At 41.4% G+C, this 7,069-nt stretch overlaps 1 non-coding gene across 1 annotated transcript; it reads left to right on the top strand.

Annotated features, from left to right (window-relative positions):
* Nucleotides 1-3,456: 3,456 nt before the first annotated feature.
* LOC132616312 (small nucleolar RNA R71) lies at nt 3,457-3,563 on the top strand. The gene has a single exon (XR_009573102.1). It is a non-coding gene; the product is annotated as a small nucleolar RNA R71 (small nucleolar RNA).
* Nucleotides 3,564-7,069: the final 3,506 nt, after the last annotated feature.

Raw genomic sequence — 7,069 nt, 5'->3', positions numbered from 1 at the left:
TTTCAAAGGCATAAACAACAGCAAGTAATTCTTGCTCTGTTACTGTATAGTTCAGTTGAGCTTCATTCAGTATTTTGCTGGCATAATAAATTGGGTGTAGGATTTTGTTTAGCCGCTGACCAAGCACAGCACCAATTGCAAGACCACTGGCGTCACACATTAATTCAAAGGGAAGTGACCAATCCGGGGACACAACAATAGGTGCGGAGGTTAATTTCAACTTCAACTCGTCGAACGCCTTGATGCACTTCTCATCAAAATTGAATTTGGACTCTTTTTCCAAGAGTTTGCACATTGGATTTGCAATTTTGCAGAAGTCTTTGATAAACCTTCTATAGAATCCAGCGTGTCCCAAGAAACTCCGAACTCCTTTTACTGAAACGGGCGGATGGAGTTGTGAAATCACATCGATTTTAGCTTGATCAACTTCAATCCCTCTTTTTGAAATCTTATGGCCAAAGACAATGCCCTCCTTGACCATAAAATGACACTTCTCCCAGTTGAGCACGAGGTTGGTCTCCTCACACCGTTGTAGCACCCGATCAAGATGACCCAAACATTCATCGAATGAATCTCCCACCACAGAGAAATCATCCATGAAAACTTCAAGAAAGTTTTCAACCATATCAGAGAATATGGACATCATGCATCGTTGGAAGGTAGCTGGGGCATTGCAAAGACCAAATGGCATCCGGCTGAAAGCGAATGTCCCATAGGGACAAGTGAAAGTAGTCTTTTCTTGGTCTTCCAATGCGATATTGATTTGGTTGTACCCTGAGTACCCATCCAAGAAACAGTAATAAGATCTTCCAGCTAGCCGATCAAGCATTTGATCAATAAAAGGCATAGGGAAGTGATCCTTGCAAGATGCGGTATTCAGCTTCCGGTAGTCCATACACACTCTCCAACCGGTGACAGTCTTTGTTGGAATCAACTCATTTTTAGAGTTAGGGACAACTGTGATGCCCCTTTCTTTGGCACACACTGGACTGGGCTTACTCATGGACTGTTGGCAATCGGGTAAACCACCCCAGCATCTAGCCACTTAATAATCTCCTTCTTCACCACCGCTCTAATAGCTCCGAATAAATTAAATACGTGCATTAAGATACGAAGGCTACCTCTTGCATCGGTAGATTTAATCTTCGCTGATGCTCAACACTTGGCGAACTTTCCTCCTCCAACTGTATTCGGTGCTCACAAATTCCGGAGGGAATCCCCCGGATGTCTGCAATAGTCCAACCCAAAGCTCTTAAATGCTTCTTCAATACTGCGATGAGTCTTTGGATTTGGCCCTCGTTAAGAAGTGATAACACAATAACTGGGAGGGTGGCATTTGCTCCAAGAAACACATATTTAAGATGGGATGGAAGTTGTTTGAGGTCCAACTTCGGTGGCTCAATAATTGATGGTTTTGCTGGAGGAGTTGTTCATTTCTCTAAATCAAGAGACAGTTTCTTGGGTTCATAAGAATAAGACCCCAGACCGATGAGTGCATTCACTGTCTCAGTATATCCCTCCATTTGTTCAGCATCAAAATTCACCAAGATGGCCGATAGTGCTTCACTCAAGCATTCTTCCTCCATTTTGAATTCCACCACTTCATCCACCTCATCAACCGAATTGATGACTGAAATATTTTGATATGGACTAGGTAATTTCATGCCTCTGCTTGCGTGAAAAGTCACCTCCTCATCGTTCACCCGAAACTTTATTTCGTGCTTCTCGGAATCCATAAGAGCCATCCCTGTCGCAAGGAAAGGTCTTCCCAGAATAATAGGAATTTCTTGATCAATAGCACAATCAAGAATCATGAAATCTGCCGGCAGTAGAAATTCCCTGATTTGAACCAGCACATCATCAACTACCCTCACTGGCCTTTTTATTGATCTGTCAGCCATCTGCAACCTCATGGTAGTTGGCCTTGGCATCGCTAGCCCCGATCTCTTGAAAATTTCCAGGGGCATAAGATTTATGCTCGCCCCGTTATCACACAAAGCCTTGGCGAAATCTTGCTGCCCTATGGTGCATGAAATTGTGAATGCTCCAGGATCTTCCCTCTTTTGCACTGTGGTATTGGAAAGAATAGCACTAACGCGGTGAGTGATACCCACAGTGTCGTGTTTCAATGGCTTCTTTTTCTTTGTTAAAAGATCCTTCAAATACTTAGCAAAGCCAGGCATTTCTTGGACAGCGTCCATGAAAGGAATGTTCATTGTCAACTGCTTGAGTTGATCATAAAATCGCAAGCACTTCTCATCTTCTGTTTTTCTCACTAGACTTTGAGGAAAAGGCGGTGAAGATTTAAATAATTGGCTCAAAGGGCGAAGAGCGCCGGAAAGTTTTGCCTTTCCCCCTTCCTGTTTTTCTCCTTGTGCCTTGAGATTTTCAAGATTCTGTTCCTCTTCAGCCACAATAGGGACTTCCTCCTCTGCTTCTTCCTCTACAATAGCATCAGGTACATCAGGCTGCGCTTCTTCTTCAACAGTTGGTTCCAGATCAATCACCTTTTTATTAGCACCTTGAAGTATTTTTCCACTTCTGGTGCTAATAGCAAGTACATTCTCCACAGAGTTTACTCCACTACCTTTTGGATTTGGAACTGTATCACTCGGTAGTTGTCCCCGTTGAGGAGTATGCACTTCTCGGGAAAGGTCTCTGAATTGCGCTTCAAGCTTCTGAATGGAAGCTGAATGAGATAGTTGGACCTGAGACATTCCCTTGATTGTGCTCTCTGTTCTGTCTTGATTCATCAGCATTTTCTGCATCATACTTTTCAGTTCCACAGAATCATTAGACGTGTTGCCAGCAGAGTTGCTAGCTGAATTATCTCTCCACTGTTGGGAATTGGATGCTTGCCCCCTAGGTGGAATGTAGGGGTTCGAGCTCTTGTTGCCATAATTATAGTTGTTGTAATTCCCTTGATTGGGATTGCCCTGATCATTTCCTCCATAATTATTCCCTTGAAATTGTTGTTGAGGCTTTTGCCATGGGTGATTACCGGGACCTTAATAGTTTTGCCGTTGATAACCCCCTTGCGAGTTATTGACATAATTCACATCTTCATATTGTGGCTGCCCCTCTAGATAAGCTTCTTCAGAGACTTGGTACATTCCGGGAGCATGAGGTGGCATCTCCTCGACAACATTCATACCTTTGGCTTCTTTCTCCATAAGCCTCTTCGATAATAAATCCACGGTGGTTTGCAATTGAGAAAAACCATGATCTCGCTCATGATTTTCTTTGGCCACCGCGACAGCAGAGGGACTACCATATGACAGGATTTCACTATCACTAGAGTGCCAAGCTTGGTTGTGGGTAGTAAGCTTATCGAGCAACCTGGTGATGTTGACAAATGATTTGTCCATGAAGCATCCCCCTGCTGCGGTGTTGACAGCAATTTGATTCATGGTATCTAACCCCTTGTAGAATTTCTCGGTGAGGATAGCATCCGGAAATCCATGGGTCGGAGATTGAGCTAGATAATATTTGAAACGCTCCCATGCTGCATATAGTTGTTCCCCCGGAAGTTGTTTGAACTCAAAGATCTTGTCCCTAAGCTCAGCCTTTTTTCTTGGTGGAAACCACTTTTTCAAGAATATATTGGCTAACTCGTTCCAGGTATGAATGGTATTGCTGGGGAGCTTTTCATACCATTCCCTTGCTTGGCCAGCTAAGGAATATTTGAAGACTCGTAACCGCAGTGCATCAACAGGAACAACACCTTGGGATTGTTGAGAACATACATGCAGGAAATTCTTCAGGTGTCGGAGTGGACAATCCTCCGAAGAATTTCGGAAATAGCCTTCAAGTTTCAATAGCTGATAGATAGAGCTATCAATTTTGAAATTAGCATTTCCCGTTCTAGGAGGAACTACAGCAGAAGCATAATCAGCTTCGTCGATGAATTCCGCAAATACATTCCCATCCTCCTCTTCTTCTGGTGCAGGATGGTTCACTTGGATTCCCCCTTGGTTTCCTTGATTGCGATTGTGTCTTCCTGCCATGTTCACCTGGTTCGCTACAACAGCAAACAAGGTGTGATGGAATAGAAAAGGTTTTAAAGAAAAATACATAACAATTAGTAATTTCTAAACCATATTCCCCGGCAGCGGCGCTAAAATTTATACGCTCAAATTACACCTATTAATGATGTAAAGCGGACGTTGTCAAATATAGTAACCCAACAAGGTTGGGGTCGAATCCCACAGGGAATATGGAGAGAAAAGAGTACTAATCGTATGCGATACTAGTCTTTAAAAGCTTTAATCCTATTCCTGATAATTTGAAATAGTTGTTGAATAATGTAATTAAGTATTTTGACTGAAATTGTATTTAATGCGAAATAGAGACTAAGGTTGTGTTCCCCAATTTGATTAGATATTATGCTTCAGGTTTCAATGTGATATACTTCTAATGGTTGTTCTATGAATATGCACTTGGTCTCTTAAGAACTTCTTAATGTTTTCCAACAGTTAAGTCGTATTTCCTCTTTATGATTCTTCCGAATGTCAAAGAGTTGCAATCGAAGAATGACCAAAAATGCCAATTTAGACTTGTTCTCATCCCTAAGTTAGTCTATTAAACGAGGGTTAACGCCTCGAGTCATTGTCATTCAATCTTACCATTACTAATTTTCTTTCCCAAGAAAAGTTAATATAATGGCTTAGGATAATGCTTGCAATCATCACCCAACGCTAGATCACAAAAACTGAATAAATACCAACAACCATTATGCATATATCAATAATAGAAACCCATTCACATAATATCCACCATTGGACTCACAACCTTAGCTTTAAAATTAGCTACTCATAATCTTGACTAACAAAGAAAGCTTAAAAGTTGACATAATGTACTTACAATGCAATTACAAGGTGGAATGGAAGTGAAGTAGTTGCCTTAAATGCTCCAAAAACTTCTAATATGAAAAACCTAGAGTTTATGTTCTCAAAAATGAATCTGGCTGCTGAATTAAAACCCTACATTAAGTATTTATAGAGCCAAAAATCGCGCCAAGTTTCTGGACAAAAATGCCGTTACGCCGCATCGTTACGGACCGTAACTCAGGTTACGGTCCGTCCTTCATTTCGTCATTTGTCCACTTGTTATTACGGCCACCATGCGATGGACCGTAACCTGTGTTACGGTCCGTCCTTCGGAAGCATAACTTGTGACAATTACTTGGCAACTCTCTGGAATTTTGGCTGATGTTACGGTGAGATGTTACGGACCGTAACACGACATCGTAACACTCATGTTTCCATGAAAACTTTCTGGAAATTTGGCTCCTGTTACGGTTCAATATTACAGACCGTAACATGAGTTACGGATCCAGTTACGGTCCGTAACATAAGTTACGGACCGTCATTTAGCTCCAATTTGTCCGTTTTTCAGCATTTCATCTCATTTCCGATTCTTAGTTAACCAACCCTATAAAATACAAAAATAACATAAGAAACAATGTAAAAACACTTAAAAACAAGCAACGCTTCTAGTTACAAAGGCAAAAAATGTGCCGAAATTCACAGCACATCAGGGAACTATCAGAAGAACGAAAGGAGGAGGGGACTGAATTTGCAGGGCTTTGAAGAGAGAAGGCCACGGTTGAAGATGGTGTTGGTATTTTGAAAAGAAAGGTCTGTGTCTTAAGTGAGGGAAATTTAAACTTCATGCAAGGAAAGAAATAATTTGCTTGACCGGAAAGATTAGGAAAAGATTTGGGGGCTTATATAAGGAAGAAAATCTTTATCACCCTAAAATTCTAGGCGTCGGCAGGGAAGTCGAAAGGTCAATAGTCGCCTTCATTGGCTGGGGATACTTCGGTTAAATGGCGCAAATAATGTGGTCTTAAGACGTTTGGGGTTCGGCGTGTTATTGGCAAGTTCAAATCTCCTCCACTTCCAGAGAAAATCTGTTCGAATCCCGAAAAGTGGGGGGACTATCTATATTGGGCAAAATACGAAGGATACGGCTGTACCAGTACGGTTAGGGCATGTGGCATAGAGGATAAGTCATAAGGTGAGTCAGCACTTCTACCACCGGTGGCAGAACCATGATACCGGAGAAAGCGCTAGGTCCGGTGTAACGTTACAGTAGCTCCGGACCAAGAACGCAACGGTCTGCCATTACGTACCAGATCAAGCGTTACGGTTACAGTGTTATTACTTTTAATAGTCCTCTTCATTACTCATTATTGCCATATATTTAAAGCTCATTATGAGCAGGGGCGGAATACAAGGAATATGTGCCCCTAGCTCTTAGTATAAATAGAGATGGTCATTTTTCATTGTAGAGGACATGAGATACAAGCTAATATACTCAGTTCCTACACTTCTTTGTTACACTCCGGTGCCACGGTCTGACCGGAACGAAGAAGCCTTAGTTTGGAATTGACACCTGCAGTCTAGGCTTTCCCTTACTTCTTACTTTGTTTACGCATACTTATATTATTTAAATACGAATATCATTGTCTTACTGGTTACTTAGATCCACGTGTCCCTGACCACGTCTATAAATGCAACTAAACCGTTTTACGGGTAAACATTAGTAATGTGGCCAAGTAATATGGGACGGATGGAGTACTTGAGAGCCAAATTTATCCATTGTCATTAGTGTGTGTGTATATATATAAGGCGCGGGATATACAAGAATGTGTCTTCCTCCACAAAGGGATAATGATTATATTACATACACTTAAAGCGGGACGACGAAAATAGATCATCAAGTTTAGCATAGACATAATATTGATCGGGAAAGTAAATGTGCGGAGCATGCATAAGGTGAATTTTTTGATGTGTCCTCTCCATCTGAATCAATTCAAAACGGATGGTATCTCTATTTGGCGTCCTATTTAATTTAGGGATATAGGGATTAGGCATGTAAAGGAACTGAGATAATTCATCTCAATCTTAATATGCCGGGTATGTCTTTGACCAAGCCTGGGGATTGACAAATCTATAGTGGCGGCTATTTTTTACTCTGAGTAAGAATATACAGCTTGAAGGAGTTTGATGTAGCAACAATTTTTTCTAAAGTACTAAACTCTGACGCTAAAAAGGAATAACAT

This window comes from Lycium barbarum, chromosome 10, assembly GCF_019175385.1.
Source record: "Lycium barbarum isolate Lr01 chromosome 10, ASM1917538v2, whole genome shotgun sequence".
Taxonomy (NCBI): Eukaryota; Viridiplantae; Streptophyta; class Magnoliopsida; order Solanales; family Solanaceae; genus Lycium; species Lycium barbarum.
Note: the sequence above shows the minus strand (reverse complement) of the source record. Positions and strands in the feature narration are given on the sequence as shown.